The sequence below is a fragment of the Ovis aries genome, chromosome 14, assembly GCF_016772045.2.
Source record: "Ovis aries strain OAR_USU_Benz2616 breed Rambouillet chromosome 14, ARS-UI_Ramb_v3.0, whole genome shotgun sequence".
Classification (NCBI taxonomy): Eukaryota; Metazoa; Chordata; class Mammalia; order Artiodactyla; family Bovidae; genus Ovis; species Ovis aries.
The window spans coordinates 7,516,688-7,537,370 of NC_056067.1; positions in this window are offsets into that span (position 1 = coordinate 7,516,688).

Consider the following 20,683-nt stretch of genomic DNA (forward strand, 5'->3'; position numbering starts at 1 on the left):
CCGGGGTTGATGAAGCACAAGCTGGCATCAAGATTGCCAGGAGAAGTATCAATAACCTTAGATATGCAGATGATACCACCCTTATGGCAGAAAGTGAAGAAGAACTAAAGAGCTTCTTGATAAAAGTGAAAGAGGAGAGTGAAAAAGCTGGCTTAAAACTCAGCATTCAGAAAACTAAGATCATGGCATCTGGTCCCATCCCTTCATGGCAAATAGATGAGGAAACAATGGAAACAGTGAGAGACTTTATTTTGGGGGGCTCCAAAATCACTGCAGATGGTGATTGTAGCCATGAAATTAAAAGATGCTTGCTCTTTAGAAGAAAGGCTATGACCAACCTAGACAACATATTAAAAAGCAAAGACATTATTTTGCTGACAAAGGTCTGTAGAGTCAAAGCTATGGTTTTCCCAGTAGTCATGTACAGATGTGAGAGCTGGACCATGAAGAAGACTGAGTGCCGAAGAATTGATGTTTTCAAATTGTGATTTTGGAGAAGACTCTTGAGAGTCTATTGGACTGAAAGGATATCAAACCAGTCCATCCTAAAGGAAATCAGTCCTGAATATTCATTGGAAGAACTGATGCTGAAGCTGAAACTCCAATACTTTGGCCACCTGATGCAAAGAACTGACTAATTGGAAGAGACCCTGATGCCGGGAAAGACTGAAAGCAGGAGAAGGGGACTACAGGATGAGATGGTTGGATGGCATCACTGACTCGATGGACATGGATTTGAGCAAGCTCCGGGAGTTGGTGATGGACAGGGAGGCCTGGTGTGCTGCAGTCCATGGAGTCGCAAAGACTCGGACACGACTGAGCGACTGAACTGAACTGAACTGTATGGGTTTTCCAGGGCTACCGTAATGAAATATCACAGGTTGGGTGGCTTAAACAACAGAGATGGATTCTGTCACAGCTCTGGAGGCCAGAAGTCTCAGGTGAAGGCATCGGCAAGGTTGGCTCCTCCTGAGGGTTGGGGAGCGCATCCACTCCAGGCCCTTTCCCCCAGCTCCTGGTGGTCTTGGGCGCCCCTGGCCTTGCACATGGCATTCTCCATGAGTCTTCCTGCCACTTTCTGTGCTTTTCTGTCTCTGTGTCCAAATTTCCCCCCTTTTATAAGGATACTATTCCTATTGGATGAGGGACCTCGTTTTAACATATTTACCTTTTTAAAGAACGATCTCCAAACATTGTCGCATCTCCCCCTATGTCACCGTCATGGAAATGCTGTTTTATATTTTCTACTAAATAATTTCAGGCTTTGTTTCTCACATTCTGGCCTTGGTCAATCTGGGCTTTATTTGCAATGGATGAAAAAAAAATCTAATTTTGTTTTCCCTGTTGGATTGCCAATGGCTGGACTCATCCCCGGTTTCCCTGGTGTGCCGAGGCCCCAGCATCCTGACCCCTGATGTCCACATCCGTGGCACACCGGGATTTTCCTCTGAAGGGCTCAGTGCTCAGAGCGGGGCCGTCTGTGCCTGCTCCTAGGAGGAGTTGAGCTGGAGCCTGCAGCAGTGGCTGTGCCCTGCTGGAAGGGGCTGCAGAGATGGATTCTAGTTTCCTGGGGTGGCCATAATAAATGACTGCAAACTCAGTGCCTTGAAACGACAGACAGGTTTTCCTCTCATAGCTCTGGAGGCCAGGAGTCTGTAGTCATGGCATCAGAAGTGTTGATTCCTTCTGTAAGCTGCAAGAGAGAATCTGTCCCGGGCCGCTCTCTGAGCTTCTCGTGGCCTTTGGTGGTTCTTGGCAGTCATCGGCCTATGGATGGGCCAGTCCAGTTTCTGCTTCCTCTCACGTGGTCTCCTCCTCCATGTCTGCGTCAGTTTCCCCTTCCCTTCTAAGCATTGTCAGTGGATTTAGGGCCCACCCTAATCTGCAAGGATGTCACCTGAGATCCTGTATTACGTTTGCCAAAACCTTTTTGAAAGTCAGGTCATATCCACAAGTTCTAAGTGGACATGGCTTTTGGGGGCCACTATCCAGCCCACTCTAGGTCTTATCTGCAGTGGGAAGGTGAGTTTCTACTCACTGGGGCAGCAACAGTGACCCTCCTTCAGCAGTCGCTTTCTCTCACTGACATGCACTGCCTTCTGGCTCCTTTGCTGGGTGATCTGGGAGCCCAGTCTGCAGTTTTTCTTTTGTTCCTCCCTGACTCCCCAGTCCAGTGATGAGTTATCCCACTTCTGGAAATGTGTCTTAAGGAACTGACTCAACAGCATGAGAAAAAAGATCTTCTTGTTGTTGCCTTGTTGATAACACTGAAAAGTTGGACGTAACCCCTAGGAGAGGAGGTAATTACTTAATTACTTCAATAATTACTTCAATAACACTTGTTCCTCACCCAGACTGACTGAGAGACTTAGAAGCAGCTGGGGCGAGGACGGAGCAGGATAAGAGGGGACCGTTGCCGCCTCCCTGGTGAGGGGGATGTTCCACTTGTGATGGCCTGGAGGGTCACATGATGTCAGTAAGGAAGTGGACTCCCAGGGAAGTCTTGGGTGTGATAAGCTGGTATGAATCCATGAGACTAAGCCATGAGGGATATGTTTTCTCTGGTGGACCAGGCTGAGCCAGGAAGGAGGCTTTGGGAGGAGGGCAGCCTGACAAAGTCTGCAGGAACCTCCTTACTTTGCTGGGATCCATGACCGGCCACCAAAACCACAAAAACATGGCAACACAGAAGGGTGCCTGATTAGGTGAAAAGTACAGCATAAAATTGAGTCAGAGAAGTGCCTAGAAAAGTAGAATTGCCCTATGACCCAGAAATCCTACTTCTGGGCATCTACCTATAAGGAAAAACAGAGATTCAGAGAGATGTGTGTCCATCTGTGTTCATAGCAGCATTGTTCCCAGTAGTCAAAAGGTGGAAAGAACCCAAACGTCCATTATCCCCAAATAAATGGATGAACCAAGTGTGGTCTATCCATGCAGCGTAATATTATTCAGCCTTAAAGAGGTAGGAAATTCTGACACATGGTACATCGTGGATGAACCTCGATCATTACTTCTAAATGAAGTAAGCCAAATGCAAATGACAAATACTATATAATCCCCTGATATGAGGGACCTGGAGCAGTCAGATTATTCATAGAAACAGAAAGCAGAATGTGGTCGCTGGGGCTGGTGGGAAGGGGAGGGGAGTTCGTGTTTAATTTGGGAAGTTACACAGTTCTGTACATGGATGGTGGTGATGGTTGTGTCACGAGGACAAACACAACACTGCAGAGCTTTGTGCACGTAACAGGTGGTTAAGATGGAGTACACTATGTGTATTTCACCACAATTTTCTTAGGGAAAGGATGCCTAGTATAGTAGCTGACTGGCTGGGGGGAGGGGGTGTTCAAATCCCAGCCACGCCTCTCTGTGCATTCTTTTGTCCCTCTGGCTTTATTGCTCCTGCTCAGACGCTGTGTGGTAGTGAGGGTCCTCTGCTCTGTGGGAGGCTCCGGGCAGCAGGGGCGGGCGGCAGGCCTTCACCAAGTCACATCATCAAATACGGGCATGGATTTCCTCTGTTATGAGGTCTGTGACCTTGCACAAGCTGCCTCTCTTTTCTGAGCCTGTTTCCTTGTCGGTAGGAACAGGGACAGTCACATGACTGATGATAAAGCATGAGTGTCCTCTGAATGGCCCAGGCAGGAGTGCTTAGCTGAGCAGGCCCTCCGCAGGGGTGAGTTCCTTTTCCGGAGCTCCACGTCAGAAAGAGATGCCTGTGGACAGTGCTGACATGATTCGTGTTGCCCAGGATGGACTCAGGCAGTATATATCCAGGTATTTTAAGTCACGTACTATCCTTTTATATGCCCAGAAGTTCTGGCAGGATATTCACCAAGGTATGAACAACAGGTGATAGGATGGCAGCTAGGAATTTTTTTCCTTAATCTCAGTTCAGGGAGATCTTGAGCAAATATCCTGACACCTCTAAACCTCAGTTTGGTTTTCTCAGATGCAAAATAAGAATGTTTTTTTCTTTTTAATGCTTTATTGTGGGAATGTTCAAGCCTTCACCAAAGAGGAAGAAATAGTCATGAACTCCACTACCCAACGGAGAAGGCAATGGTACCCCACTCCAGTACTCTTGCTTGGAAAATCCCATGGACAGAGGAGCCTGGTAGGCTGCAGTCCACGGGGTCGCTAAGAGTCAGGCACGACTGAGCGACTTCACTTTCCTTTTCACTTCATGCATTGCAGAAGGAAATGGCAACCCACTCCAGTGTTCTTGCCTGGAGAATCCCAGGGACAGAGGAGCCTAGTGGGCTGCCGTCTATGGGGTTGCACAAAGTCGGACACGACTGAAGAGACTTAGCAGCAGTAGCAGCCACTACCCAAGAATCAAGAGATAGCAATACATTGCCAATTTTGTTTCATCTCTGCCTCCCTACCTCTTCTCCTGCTGGTTATTTTAAAGCAAATCCCAAAAAAAGAAACTCTTTAAAAAAAATCATCACAATACCTTTCCGTTCAGTTCAGTCCCTCAGTCCTGTCCGACTCTTTGGGACCCCATGAATCGCAGCACGCCAGGCCTCCCTGTCCATCACCATCTCCTGGAGTTCACTAAGACTCAGGTCCATCGAGTCCGTGATGCCATCCAGCCATCTCATCCTCTGTTGTCCCCTTCTCCTCCTGCCCCCAATCCCTCCTAGCATCAGAGTCTTTTCCAATGAGTCAACTCTTCTCATGAGGTGGCCAAAGTACTGGAGTTTCAGCTTGAGCATCATTCCTTCCAAAAGAAATCCCAGGGCTGATCTTCTTCAGAATGGACTGGTTGGATCTCCTTGCAGTCCAAGGGACTCTCAAGAGTCTTCTCCAACACCACAGTTCAAAAGCATCAACTCTTCGGGCTCAGCCTTCTTCACAGTCCAACTCTCACATCCATACATGACCACTGGAAAAACCATAGCCTTGACTAGATGGACCTTAGTCGGCAAAGTAATGTCTCTGCTTTTCAATATGCTATCTAGGTTGGTCATAACTTTTCTTCCAAGGAGAAAGCGTCTTTTAATTTCATGGCTGCAGTCACCATCTGCAGTGATTTGGGAGCCCCCAAAATAAAGTCTGACACTGTTTCCACTGTTTCCCATCTATTTCCCATGAAGTGATGGGACCGGATGCCATGATCTTCATTTTCTGAATGTTGAGCTTTAAGCCAACTTTTTCACTCTCCACTTTCACTTTCATCAAGAGGCTTTTTAGTTCCTCTTCACTTTCTGCCATCAGGGTGGTGTCATCTGCATATCTGAGATTATTGATATTTCTCCCGGCAATCTTGATTCCAGCTTGTATTTCTTCCAGTCCAGCGTTTCTCATGATGTACTCTGCATAAAAGTTAAATAAGCATTATCACACCTTTTTTTTTTGCTTAATTTTTTGGTCACACCACACAGAATGCAAGACCTTAGTTCCCCAACCAAGACTGGAAGCCACGCTCCCTACAGCAGAAGCTCAGAGTCTTAACCACTGGACCGCCAGGGAAGTCCCTAGGTAATTAAAAAAATTGATTTTTAAAAAAATTTTAGGCGTAGGGACTTTGGTGGTTCAGGTTAGGGCTCCATGCTTCCACTGCAGGGGGCACAAATTCCATCCGTGGTCAGGAACCTGAGATCCCACATGCTGCTTGGTGCGGCCAAAATTTAAAAAAAAAAAATAAGAAAATTAAAAAAAAATTATCTAATATCTAATCAGTGTATAATCATCCTTGATTGTCCTGTGAATGCTTTTTTAATTTGATTTGCTTGAATCAGGATCCACAAGACCCACACATTACACTTGCTTGGTATATCCATTTCCCCAGAGTTTTAATTGAACAGTTCTGAAATGTCCAGTGGAGGCAAAAGGATTTTACAGTGAGTGTGTGCATGGCCCCCAGATTCAGCCACTGACGTGTTACTGTCCCGTGCTCACCCATCTCCCTGTCTCTCTGTAGTCAGTAGTACTTTTAAGTCTTTTGACCTAAACACTATCCTTGCTCTCATGTTTTTTCCTTGCCATTTATCTGTTGAAGAAATCATACCATTTGTCCTGTAGAATTTCTCATTTGAAGATTAGATGCACTATGTGCGTAGTACTTAAAATGTAGTTCAGTTCAGTTCAGTCGCTCAGTCGTGTCCGACTCTTTGTGACCCCATGAATTGCAGCACGCCAGGCCTCCCTGCCCATCACCAACTCCCGGAGTTCACTCAGACTCCCGTCCATCGAGTCAGTGATGCCATCCAGCCATCTCATCCTCTGTCGTCCCCTTCTCCTCCTGTCCCCAATCCCTCCCAGCATCAGAGTCTTTTCCAATGAGTCAACTCTTCGCATGAGGTGGCCAAAGTACTGGAGTTTCAGCTTTAGCATCATTCCTTCCAAAGAAATCCCAGGGCTGATCTCCTTCAGAGGGACTGGTTGGATCTCCTTGCAGTCCAAGGGACTCTCAAGAGTCTTCATTGAACCATGTATACTATCATGTAAGAAACGAAGCGCCAGTCTATGTTCGATACAGGATACAGGATGCTTGGGGCTGGTGCACGGGGATGATCCAGAGAGATGATATGGGGTGGGAGGTGGGAGGGGGATTCAGGATTGGGGGCTCGTATACACCCGTGGTGGATTCATGTCAATGTATGGCAAAACCAATACAGTATTGTAAAGTAAAATAAAGTAAAAATAAAATTAAAAAAAGAAAAAGAGTCTTCTCCAACACCACAGTTCAAAAGCATCAATTCTTTGGGGCTCAGCCTTCTTCACAGTCCAACTCTCACATCCATATATGACCACTGGAAAACCATAGCCTTGACTAGACGGACCTTAGTCGGCAAAGTAATGTCTCTGCTTTTGAATATACTGTCTAGGTTGGTCATAACTTTTCTTCCAAGGAGTAAGTGTCTTCTAATTTCATGGCTTAATATTCATTACTCATTGTTTTGTTCTTTATCTGTATCTTCTGGTTTTTCCCAATGAAAATATATCCTTTTTGTTAAAAAAAAAAAGAGAGAGAGAGTTTTAAAAACGTCCCTGGGCTGCTAGACTTTTCAAAGCTACGTTGGTTTGTAGCCACAGGGGGGTCTGTCTTCACTTGGTTTGCTGGGCTTGCTCCACCCCCTAGGCCCTCAGGAAGGACCACCAGCGCTGGGCAGTGGAAGATGGCAGAATGAGGGAATGTGGAGGTGGGAAATGGAGCCAGAGGGGCTCAAAGGAAAGGCCATGGAGGGGGGAGTCTGGGGTCCAGCAACCTGCATCGCCCCTTCCCCTGGGGTGAGGGCAGTGACACCAGGAGGGAGGCCAGAAGAAACGCTGCAGAGGGTGAAAAGCTGCAGAAATCTCAGGAGAGCGTGGAAGCAACAGCACACATCATTAGGGCGGAGAGGAAGCACACAGCTTGGTTTCGAGGGGCTGGGGCAGATGGGAAAGAGGAAGATGAGCCTCTCCAGGGATCTGACTCCACAAATGTGGACGGACACCAGGCAGGCAGATGAGAAATACACAGGAGCTGGCATCCTCCATGAACAGCTGAGGAAAAGCAGGAGACTGGCGGTAGGGAGCTCTGGGAGGAGGGCTCAGGGGCTCCGACCCGGGATTCTCCCCCATCACCTGAGCAGTCCTGGGTAAGGCTCCCTCCCTTCCCTGAACCTCAGCTTTCCCCACCTGCAAAATAGGGATGAACCAAAAGCCCCCTAGGGCTTTCTTTTGCTCAGGCAAGGCCAGTATCCCATCTCACTGACTGCTTCCTGGGGGTGAAGGAGGGGATCACTGCTGGGATCTGGATGTGTTGGTGACTCCTTTGGCACTTTTTCTTTCAAGAAGGTAAACACCGAGTCCACTGTGTGGATCACAACAAACTGTGGAAAATTCTTAAAGAGATGGGAATTCCAGACCACCTGACCTGCCTCTTGAGAAATCTGTATGCAGGTCAAGAAGGAACAGTTAGAACTGGACAGGGAACAACAGACTGGTTCCAAATAGGAAAAGGAGTACGTCACCCTGCTTATTTAACTTATATGCAGAGTACATCATGAGAAACGCTGGGCTGGAGGAAGCACAAGCTGGAATCAAGATTGCCAAGAGAAATATCAACAACCTCAGATATACAGATGACACCACCCTCATGGCAGAAAGTGAAGAGGAACTAAAAAGCCTCTTGATGAAAGTGAAAATGGAGAGTGAAAAAGTTGGCTTAAAGCTCAACATTCAGAAAACGAAGATCATGGCATCTGGTCCCATCACTTCATGGGAAATAGATGGGGAAACAGTGGAAACAGTGGCTGACTTTATTTTGGGGGGCTCCAAAATCACTGCAGATGGTGATTGCAGCCATGAAATTAAAAAACGCTTACTCCTTGGAAGGAAAGTTATGAGCAACCTAGATAGCATATTCAAAAGCAGAGACATTACTTTGCCAACAAAGGTCCATCTAGTCAAGGCTATGACTTTTCCAGTGGTCATGTGTGGATGTGAGAGTTGGACTATAAAGAAAGCTGAGTGCCAAAGCATCAGTTCTCCTGGTGTTGGAGAAGACTCTTGAGAGTGCCTCAAGATGAGAGGATGAGATGGTTGGATGGCATCACCGACTCAATGGACATGTGTTTGGGTGGACTCCGGGAGTTGGTGATGGACAGGGAGGCCTGGTGTGGTGCGATTCATGTGGTCACAGAGAGTGGGATACGACTGAGTGACTGAACTGAACTGAACTGAAACACCAAGTCCAGGCTCAAAACCGCGAGTCACCAAGTCAAAGTACGAAGTGAGCTCAGGCTGTAGCGTACAGCATCCTGGATTCCATTCCTCACTCTGCCCTTCCTGGCCTGTGATCTGAGGTAGCGTTACACAAAGGACTGGTGATGCCCGTCAAGGCTAAAGAAACGGGCCCAGCCGGCTTTTCCTGAACCCAGATCCCAGACTTCTGAAAAGCAGTTAATGCTTGAAGTAGATTTGGCTAATTCACCTCCAAGGAAAACCTGCTGAATATTTTTAGCCAAACCAAACAGAAAAGTGAATAAATATAGAAATAAACCGCTTGCCTGAATCCCTGGCCCACAATCCAGCCACCTGTCAACCACCACCATTGTGAAACCACAAGGCCAGAGGTCACGCCAGCCAACTTGCATGTGTGGGTCACTGTCATCCACGCTAATGAAATTCATTAGCCGATTGTGAGCTAGGTCCGGTGCTATTCAGGTCTAGGGCCTCTGAAGTTGCCTGATGACACTGGCGCGTGGTGGAGAAGCTCAGACCACAGAGCCTGAATCCAGGCTCCCTAAGTGCCTCGCCCAGAGTTGAGTCACGCCCCACCCAAGGTGCCCCAGTGGGTCCTCCCGAATCACGGCAGCTCCTTGGGAACTGCTCCATGTGAGCTTGAGGACAGGAGGGCAGACTTGTGTTCATGCTCATTCCTGGGAAAACAGGATGAGCAATGCCCTCTGGGGCTGCAGAAGCCGGGAGTGAGGCGGCGTGGCCAGAGCTGGTTAGGGCAGAACGGGGTAGCACTCAACGCGGCCCGCTTTGGGCTTTGTAATGGGTCAAATTGTGCCCCTCCAGAAATGGCCAAGGAGGGATTCCCTGATGGTCCAGTGGTTAGGACTCTGTACTTCCACTGCCAGGGGCCCGGCTTCGATCCCTGACTGGGGAACTAAGATGCCACGTGCCACGCTCATGGCCAAAGAAAAGAAGAAAGAAAGGAAAAAACACATGTCCAAGTCCTAGCCCCCAGTCCCTCCAAATAAAGACTGTCACTGTATTTGGAAATAGGGTTGTTGCAGATGTAGTGAGTTGGAATGTGGTCAAGCTGGAGTCGAGTGGGCCCCTTATCCGGTAGGACTGTGTCCTTACAAATAAAAAGGGGAAGCTGGGGCACAGGCACACGTAGGGAGGATGCCCTGGCCTTGAAGGCGGAGCTTGGGAAGATGCCCCTGAGTACAAGCCAGAGGTGGCCAGCAAACCCTCGGGAGTGAGACAGGCGCAGAGCAGACTCTCTCCTTGGTCCTCGGATGACAGCAACCCTGCTGAGCCTCCAGAGCTGTGAGAGAGGATGTCTCTGCTGTGCAACCCGCCCAGTTCACGGTGCTCTGTGACAGCACCCTCGGACAGGGGTTTAGGTGGCGACGGGCCAGGATCTTGGGTTGGTGGCCTCCTCTCTGGGAGCCCTGGGGCAGGTTACCTTCCTTCTTTGAGTCTGGGGCCTAGAACCCGAGACTCAGGGGGCCCGTCTGGATAAAGCCCAGCCAGGTCCCCCGGATGCGTTACCTGGACATCTGGAGGTGGTGGGAAACTGGAAGCGGTGCCCACTGAGCTCTGGAGACTGGACTGAGTTGCCCATTTTGGGCCCAGTGCCAGACACACAGCAGAGGCAGCCGGAATCCCATGAGGCACTGAAACAGAATTCCAGAGAGATCAGGACAGAAGACGGAGGAGAGAGGAGGCTTTGTGCAGACCCTGCCCGGCTCCTGTTCCTCCCGGGGCCTGGTTGTTCCGTGCCGGCTGGGTTCTGACGTGTATGTCCTTTCTGAAGACTCTCCTTCCTCAAGGTGTCACAGAACAGTAGGCCAGCTGATCTCTTTGCCTGTCTTTGGAAGTGCTTTGAAACTTGTAAAGTGGGGAACACGTTTTCTCGGCAACAGCCACCTTATTGAACACCTGCTGCGTGCAGGTAAAGAAGCTGTAAGTCCTGCCCTAGGTGGTCCAGGCCAGGGCGGTGCCACAGGGCGGCGTGGGGAGGCAGTGGCAATGCCGTCCTGCCCCCCGCCCCCGCCCAGTTCAGAATGGGACAGGCCGGCCGGCAGGGCTCCAGTGTTTCCCACTGTCGACTAGAAGAGGTTTTGTGAGACGTCAGAGACAGCATTCATCCCCTTCCTTATCTTTTTTCTCTTTTTGAGAAATGTGAGCTAACAGCAAAATTATGAAAAGCATAACTCGGGCTAAAACAGGCAGCGCTGGGAACTCCCTGGCAGTCCAGTGGTTAGAAGTCCAGGCTCTTACTGCCAAGGGCCCGGGTCGAGCAACTACGATCTTGCATACCATGAAGCATGACCCAGAAAAATAAAATAAGCAGGGACTTCCCTGGAGGTCCAGAGACAGGCTCCAGGCTCTCAGTGCCAAGGGCCTGGGCTTGATCCCTGGTCAGGGAACTAGATCCCATCCCACAGGCTGCAACTAAGAATTCACAGGCTGCAACGAAATATCCTGCGTCCTGTAAGATTCTGCACTCTACAGCGAAGATTTGAGTGCCACAACTCAGAGCCGACGCAGACAGATGAGTAAGTAAATAAATATTTAAAACAAATAAAATAGGCAACGTGGCAGGGTGGCTAAGAGAGGGAGGCTAGTACTAAACTGACCAGGTTCAAGTGTGACCTTGGGCAAGTTAATGAACCTCCCTACTCGTCAACTTCCTCATTCATACAATGGAGACAATAAACCCCACTGCAATTTCATGAGGATTAATTTAAAGGAATCAACACAGGCAAAGTGTTTATACTAGTGGCTGGCACATAGTAAGACATATGTAGGTATTTGCTATTGTTAATAAAATAAATGCACAAGGTTGGGGAACACAATGAAAATAAGTGGTTATTATTTGGGATAAGACGTTTCTTGGGGACTGTCCAGCTCACAATGACCCACCTGACCATCTACACCTCTAAGGAGTGGGGGCCAGCATCCATATTCGGACAGCTTAGCTCAGACACTGGCTGGGGTGGGCATCTGGGCCATTTGAGCAACTAAATTCTTCCCTTAGAACTGGACCAAAGAAAGAACTCCCAGTAACTATATATAACATTGTATATGTAATTTTTCAAGTCTCCTATAAATGCGTTATCATATTTTCATAATTTAAAAGATAGATAGAGCTCGTCGATTGTTGATCTCAGCGGATCTCTCGAGGGGTCCCCTTCTGTCAGGCTGAAGTGACACAGCGGAGGAAGTCTGGATGCAGGGTAAGAAGACGCAGAGAGAAGCAGGCACACAGAACCGAGAGAAGGGCCCTGGTTTCTGGCCGTTTCTGAGACCTGCCTACCTTTATGTTCTTAGGGGTCCTGTGAGACACCCTTGATTCCTTCTAAGCCATTTCCACTCTATCTGAAGCTACCCTGGTTGGTTTCTGTTGCAGCAGGGGTCTCGGCGAGCACCCTGCTGCTGCAGCCTGCCCTCGCTCCTTTCTCTGAATCTGTGAGGGTCTGCTCACCAGAGCTGCGAGGAAACGTCCACTCCTCTCCCTTCAGCCCAGGCAGACTGCAGTTTCGGTTCCATGGCTGCCATGAAGTTCAGCTTCGTGGCTGAAGAAAGAAGGAACCAGGAGTTGAGCAACCTGGCTTCCCTACCATGCACTGGGCACTTCTTCCTAAACCTCGCTCTGAGCACTTCACATGCATTGTCTCATTTGCTTGATTGTGGCTCTCAGATTGGATCTCTGTTTCACAGATGAAGAGACTGAGGCTTCTGAGAAGTTAAGAGGTTCGGGTAGTGTCACCCAGCTAACTCAGGAGGACAGCTGGGATCCAGATCCAAAGTTTGTGCTTTCAGCCTCCTTCCCAGCCCTCCTGGAGCCCCTGGATTCCATCCTCCTGTTTCCCTGCTCTGGGATCCTGGACAGACCCTTGATCATGTCTCGGCTCATGAAAGGGGATGTGGCTAGGTTTTGGAAGAGCCACACATACTCCACACATGTTAACACGCCGCCCCCCCCCTCCCTGCCCCCCGCCATACTTCCTTTCCTTGCTTCTTAGCAACTGACTCAGAGCGGATGGAGGGGAAAGAAGTGAGGTCACATTTAAATTGGTCAATTTGAGCAGCTCACCGCAAAGGCTGGTGTGGGAGAGAGATGCAATTAATCTGAAAAACACAGTGGTTTTTATTTTTAAAAATATGATCCGTGGCCTTCAAACCTCTGTGCGGCTGTGCCAGGCATCCATTTCCACGCGTCAGCAGCAGCCTGGCATTTCATAAAGTCCCTGTGAATTTTTTAAAAAAATGAATGGCATTTGTCTTTTTTCAAAAGTAAAACAAATCAATACATGTTCCTTGTGAAAAATTTGGGCTTGGGGGGTGGGAAGAGAGCAGAAAGAGGACAACAGTTATTTACCCATAAGTCTTGCAGCTGTGTAATGGATAGATTAGTCAGCCACGAAAGGAACAGACCACAATACGTGCACCAACACGGATGGATCGCCAAAAGTGTTATGATGCGTCAGAGGTCAGACCCAAAGGAGGATGTATCTTCTGACTCTATTTATATGAACTTCACGAAGGGGTGAAACTATCTATAGTGACAGAAGGCAGATGGGGGGATGTCTAGGCCAGCAAGTGGGTGGCTGGGATCAACAGCAGAGGAGCAGAAGAAGCTTTGTTTGGGTTGTGAGAATGTTCTGTATTGGTGTCTTGATTCGGGTGGTGGTTACCTCGGTGTAGACCTTCATCAACACTTATCAACCTGTTCTTTTAAACAGGTGACTTTTATTTCATGTAAATTGTATTTTGATAATGTTGATTTCAAAAGGCAAAAGAATGACTTATAATCCCAGCCACTGCAGAGATAACTGCTATTAAGGTTTTGGTGTGTGTATGTAAATCAATTAACTGATTGTGTGTAACAAAGATTCAGTTCAGTTCAGTTCAGTCGCTCAGTCGTATCCAACTCTTTGCGACCCATGAATCGCAGCACGCCAGGCCTCCCTGTCCATCACCAACTCCCAGAGTTCACTCAAACTCATGTCCATCGAGTCCGTGATGCCATCCAGCCATCTCATCCTCTGTCGTCCCCTTCTCCTCCTGCCCCCAATCCCTCCCAGCATCAGAGTCTTTTCCAGTGAGTCAACTCTTCGCATGAGGTGGCCAAAGTATTGGAGTTTCAGCTTCAGCATCACTCCTTCCAATGAACACCCAGGACTGATTTCCTTTAGGATGGACTGGTTGGATCTCCTTGCAGTCCAAGGGACTCTCAAGAGTCTTCTCCAACACCACAGTTCAAAAGCATCAATTCTTCGGCACTCAGCTTTCTTCACAGTCCAACTCTCACATTCACACATGACCACAGGAAAAACCATAGCCTTGACTAGACAGACCTTTGCTGGCAAAGTAATGTCTCTGCTTTTGAATATGCTATCTAAGTTGGTCATAACTTTCCTTCCAAGGAGTAAGCGTCTTTTAATTTCATGGCTGCAATCACCATCTGCAGTGATTTTGGAGCCCCCCAAAATAAAGTCAGCCACTGTTTCCACTGTTTCCCCATCTATTTGCCATGAAGTGATAGGACCAGATGCCATGATCTTCGTTTTCTGAATGTTGAGCTTTAAGCCAACTTTTTCACTCTCCTCTTTCACTTTCATCAAGAGGCTTTTTAGTTCCTCTTCACTTTCTGTCATAAGGGTAATGTCATCTGCATATCTGAGGTTATTGATATTTCTCCCGGCAATCTTGATTCCAGCTTTTCTCATGATGTACTCTGCATAGAAGTTAAATAAGCAAAGTGACAATATACAGCCTTGACGTACTCCTTTTCCTATTTGGAACCAGTCTGTTGTTCCATGTCCAGTTCTAACTGTTGCTTCCTGACCTGCATATAGGTTTCTCAAGAAGCAGGTCAAGCGGTCTGGTATTCCCATCTCTTTCAGAATTTTCCACAGTTTATTGTGATCCACACAGTCAAAGGCTTTGGCATAGTCAATAAAGCAGAAATAGATGTTTTCTGGAACTCTCTTGCTTTTTCGATGATCCAGCAGATGTTGGTAATTTGATCTCTGGTTCCTCTGCCTTTTCCATACCCAGCTTGAACATCTGGAAGTTCACGGTTCACGTACTGCTGAAGCCTGGCTTGGAGAATTTTGAGCATTACTTTACTAGCGTGTGAGATGAGTGCAATTGTGCGGTAGTTTGAGTACTCTTTGGCATTGCCTTTCTTAAGGATTGGAATGAAAACTGACCTTTTCCAGTCCTGTGGCCACTGCTGAGTTTTCCAAATTTGCTGGCATATTGAGTAACAAAGATTAGTTTTAGATAAATGTTCAATCCTCTGTAATACATTTTTTTTTTTTTTTAATTAACCTCAGGGACTTCCCTAGCAGTCCAGTGGTTAAGACTTCACCTTCCAATGAATCAGGTACAGGTTTGATTCCTGGTTGGGGCCCTCGTATACCTTGGGGCCAAGAGACCCAGAAGATAAAAAAACAGCAGCAATATTGCGCCTCCAAATCTCCCAAACTAGAGAAGTAGGGGGTGTGGTACCCAGTACACAGGCTGCTAAGTAGGAAATGGGGCTCCTAAGCCCCCTCCGCCCCTCCCCACCCATGAGCCTAGAAAATGGGCTGACTTCACATCAGCTCAGAAGCGGGAGGGGGATGTTCCCTGACTTCAGGATGAAAACATGACTCCTCTCCTTATACCAGGAGAATAAGCACATTATTTGATCAGTACATTAAATGCCATCAGTACAGAGTGTGTGTTCCATTATGCTGGTGTCTCATGCCTGTTAAAAATGAGGCTCAGGAATACTCTCCTGGATGATGTAATTTTGAGACGGAGTTTTCAGTCGGAGCTTTGGGAATGTTCCCCCAAAGCAGCAGTTCCATGGGGGCAGCTATGAAATTAAGAACAAATAATCCTGCTTCTAGCACCTGGCATATGATTACAGGCATAGCTTCATGCCATTAAGGGGCTCCAGAAACATGACTCCAAACAGGTTGCATCTCATTTCATCCTGTGACTTCCTGTGTTCCTTGACAGCCTGATAAAGCTGACTGTGAGTTTCCTCCGGCCCCTGGGAAGTGGCATCTGAGGAAGGACGTGCCGTTGCATGAGTGTGGACAATATAATCTCCCCCAGACTGAGAACCACAGGATGCCTGGGGAGCATCCTGTACTGGCTGAGAAGGTGGGAAAAACATTTTCCTTCAAACCAGGGGTTCTCGATCAGGGCTGATTCTGCCTCCCAGGTGACATGCGGTAACGTCTGGAGACATTCTGTTTGTCGCAAATCGTGGCTGCTCCTGGCATCTATGGGTTAGGGCCAAGGATGCTGCTGAACACCCTCCAGTGCCCTGGGCAGCTGTCTGCTGCCAGGAATGATCCAGCCCTTAAATGTCCGTAGCGGCCAAAGTTGAAACCCCTGCACAGACGCTGTACTGAGTGTCTGTGCTCCAGTTGTTGGGCAACGTGAGCTTGAGAAGGGCTGTAATCAGGGCCTTGGGAACACGGGTTCGAAGATGACAGTGGTGACATGAAAATACAATGCTTATTCTACGTGCTCACCCAGTGCTGGGCTGTGAGCTCATTTAATTCCTATGATTCTGGGAAAAGGTGCTGTTATAATCCCATTTTACAGCAAATCAACCAAAGATACACACATCTGGTAAATGGAAGGGCAAGGAGTTTGTTTTCTTCTCAGCACACTTTTTTTTGGGGGGTGAAGGGGGAGGAGGGGTGTCTGATTCCCCTCACTCAACTATGAGCCTCACGAGGGCAGCACCTTGTGTGAGCTGGACCTATAGTCCCCAGCAAAGTCCTTGGCCCTCAGTAGGTGCTGACACGGGTTTAATGGAATTGAATGAAGGCAGGCAGGAAGCAGGGCAGTATTGCCTAATGATTAGAATGTTGGCGTTGCAGTTTGATTTCCAACAGATAACCATCATGCAGCTTCTATAGTCCAGGACAGGCAGGGACCTGTTGGAGCTGACCTATGCTCACCCATGAGAGCTGACTGTTTTTCAGGAATTTTGCAAGCTGGTTGTCAGAGCCATTAAACAGGATGGAATTAATATCAAATTATATTTAAATAAATTGTATCTTTAAAAAGGTAATAAAACTCATCAGTTCAGTCCAGTTCAGTTGCTCAGTCATGTCCGACTCTTTGCGACCCCATGAACCACAGCACGCCAGGCCTCCCTGTCCATCACCAACTCCCCACTTCCTAATTATTTTACTAGCATTTCTGTCCTGAAGGTTATTTATGCCTATTTCAGGGGTCGCCAAACTTCTTCTGTAAAAGGGCTAGATAGAAATATTTTAGGCTTTGCAAGCCCTGAGCTGAGACCCCTCTGCCCCTGTTTCATGTCCCCCGGAATGTTGTATCTGTAGGGTGGAAACACTGCAATCGGGTACGTCTCTTCCCAATTCTCCATGTTCAGTGAGGCCTGCTGATAACCTGAAGATGGCCGTGGTGGGAATATTTCCACCAGGGAGATTGTCGAATGCTATAAATCAGCAACCCCCCACCCCCCACAAGCTGATGCTTAAACATCCACCAGCACACTGCTGGACACAGCGATGGGCAGAACTGGAACAGATCCTGCCCCCTTGGAGGATACAGTGTGTTGGGTTTGTGGAGCATTTTGTGGAGAGGGGAGGAGGGAACTGGGCAAAGGACCTCTGGGCGTGTGTTAGGTAGAAGCAGACGCCTAGGCGGCCCTCTCTCAGGGCCAGTCATCGGCTCTCACGCTCTCCTCCCCACCGGGGACTTTGCGACTTCCTCACGTCCCTTTGTAGGCTGCCAGGGCAGCAGGTCTGTCTTTCCCCTCTGAGTTGGCTCCAGGGAGTGACCTGAGGGACCTCAGGGTTGAGCTGCGAGCTCTTTCCCGCTCCCTCACTACATGCCCCCAGCTTCTAGCATGGAGTAGCATCTTCACCAACATGGCCCCGAGTGAATCCGTGGTACATTGTTGATCCAAGTGGAAGAGGAACTTGCAGTGAGCCGGTGAGAGCAGAACGTTGGTCTTTGGGACGGGCTCAAACGAGGGGCTGCCAGCAAAGATTGGAGAACATGGAAGCTTTGTCTGGTGATCTTTGTGAGTCAACTGGCCCATGAGCCCCGGGAGAGTGATGGGTTCGTGACCTTGCCTGTCGGTCCTACTGCTCCATGACCCTCTCAAGTTTGATGCCAGGAGGGTGACCTCTAAGGGACCTGTACTATTGCTGGCAGAATCTGGACTCCTGTGGTACCCGAGGCATTGGTGGAAACTCAGTGGGCTTGTGTCTCCTCCAGAGGCTGGGGAGCTGCAGGGAGGGGGCTTCTGATGGAATCTGACAGCTGGACTTACTCATTTTTAGGTCAAGAACCTGGGCCATTGGGAGGTGAGGGACTCTGCGTATCACTGAGTATAAGCGCATTCCATCTCCTCGCAGCCTCGCTCACTGACCTCAATCTACTGCCTAAGCAACAGGGGACAGGTGAGCCTGACCATAGGTCACTGTGTATTTGCTTGCAAGCACGAGGGCTACTGTTGACCAGGAACTCCTGCTTTCAGTTTCCAGGGAACTTCTTATAGTACCTCGTGGGCTCCATGTCACTGACCTCAAACTCAAACCAAGAACTATTATTGAAAGATGTATTGATCAAATTCAGCACTTTTCTTCCTGAGCCTCTGCTCAGGAAAACATTACAGAAGGAGTGGGAAAGACATGGTCAGACAGAATTTGGGGTCAAAATCTTGGCTAAGATCCTCATGTTTGTCTAAACCTCAACTTCCTCATCCTTAAGATGGAGATGGTAATTTCCGTCTTCTGGGTTGGTTGAGAGGAAGAAAAGAGAACAAATTTATAACTCCGCTAGCATAGTACCTGGCACTTTATCACGCTGCTCCTATTCATCAAGTACCATACCAAGCAGTGCTGAGGAGGTCTGGATGACATCTGAAACTGCATCCTGGTAAATCTCGTTCTGCTGAAGTTCTGCCCCCTGAATGGGGAGAGGAGGGTCCACAGATGTCCCTCAAGTGGACGGCGGCTGCTTTGTCTGCCATCGAGCCTCCCCGCTCATGATTTCCTGTTGCACCCCATCACCTCCTTCCTGGGTACCCTCGACAGCCTCTCCACCAGCCTCCCTGCCTCCAGGCTGCTGCTTTGCAAACCTTGTCCATGTGCTGTGGCCAGTGACCTGGATGAAGGTGACATCTACAAGTCACTCCCCTGGATGGCCTGTGTGGTGGCTTCCCACTGCTCTCAGGGGAGAGTCTGGTCCCTGGGCTTGCACTTCAGGGCACTGCTTGCTCTGCCCCTGCTCACCTCTAGGGCCTTTGCCCTGCACCCTCCGGGCTCTTTCTATGCTGTGGCAAAACGCCTGCCGTTTCCTGCATGGACTGAGGGTCTTCCCTGATTCCTAATGACCACGTGGAGTCAGGACATGTCCACAGTGCCACAGCACACACCCGCAAACCTCTCCCCACCCCCACTCCCCGCCATGAGGAGTATGGTAATTGTCTTTACGTGGCCTTAGATGCTGAGCTTCGCACCTGGGCCGGGTCCTGATTAGCCACATGAGGCTGGCAGCCTCTCTGTATCCTTACCTGCGGGAGGGGATGGTGATGGGTCAATCCTGTGTCATAGTGTTGCTGTGAGAGGAAAAGTTGTATGTGTGCTTAGGATGCTAGGAATTATTCCTGCAATTGGCAAATAGCAGCTCTATAAAGGTCTGAACAACAGATCTAACCCCCTTAAATGGGCTTCCCAGGTGGTAAGGAACCTGCCTGCCAGTGCAGGAGATGTAAGAGACATGGGTTCGATCCCTGGGTCAGGAAGATCTCCTGGAGGAGGGCATGGCAACCCCCTCCAGTATTCTGGCCTGGAGAATCCCAGGGACAGAGAAGCCTGGCGGGCTACAGTCCATGGGGTCGCAAAGAGTCAGACACGACTGAAGCGACTGAGCAGGCACAAACCCTCTTAAAGGTATGGCTTGGAGCTGCGTCATCAGTTAGGGACTCCGGCTTCACTCCTTCTTGTTTGATGGTTTTCTCAAGGCTGTTGAAGTTCAGAACTTGAAGAAGAGAAATTGCCAGCAGGTTGTAGGGAGTCAGTGAATTCCCCATTTCCCCACCTCATTTGCCTCCCCATGGCTCATGAGAGAACAGCTCTGCACATCTATCTCCCGGGCAGCCTGCATGTTTCTTCTCTGCGGAGGGACACACATCGGGCCCTGACTTCCACCCAGGTGCCAGCCCTGGCCCGGCTTGGGTGATTATCTTTTGGGAAGCCCTAACCTCGTGTGTTCTGGAGCAGGGGAAAGGGACAATCCCCACTGAAGGGCTGCCATGGACAGACTTTGGCATTTATGATGCAATTCAATGCATGCTCACACACCCGTGTGTCCACTTACAGAGGCACCTTCACTAAACAAAAAGGCACAGATCTGGGGGTTTTAATGCTATTGACAGGTGGATGTGAGGAACCCAACCCCAGAGCTGAGCACTGGCTAGGTAGCTCTGGGTACATTTTCCGATGGCACACAGGGACCATTTCTTGTTGCACAGCTGGAGTGCCCCCGTGACATGGCAGTTCTTTCCCTGAGGGTGCTTCCAATATGGTTCTCTCACAGCCCTGCAGGGCCTGGGAACGCAGACAGAAATGACCCGGCCTGAAGGGGAGAGGAAAAAAGGTCTGGGCCGCTGGGGTGCAGGCAGAGGGGGCGAACATAACACTGGAGAGGCATTCTGTGTCTAGGTTCCTGTTAGGAACTGATCAGACTCCAGGAGGAGAAGGAAAGCAAGGGGGGATGGTGGCTGGGGAGCCTGTCTCCTCCCTGCAGAAGCTTGAGGACCCCAAGGGCAGACAGACATCTGTAAATGACCAGAAGGCCCGTAGAGTCCCACCGGCTGAGCCAGGGTGTGTGTGGCTCATTATTTGGATACCTGATGGGACATTTGCAATTCCAGGGAATATCTATGCCTCCTGGCCATCCAGGTGGGCGGCCAGAGCTGAGCGGGGGTGGGGTGGGGGGTCAC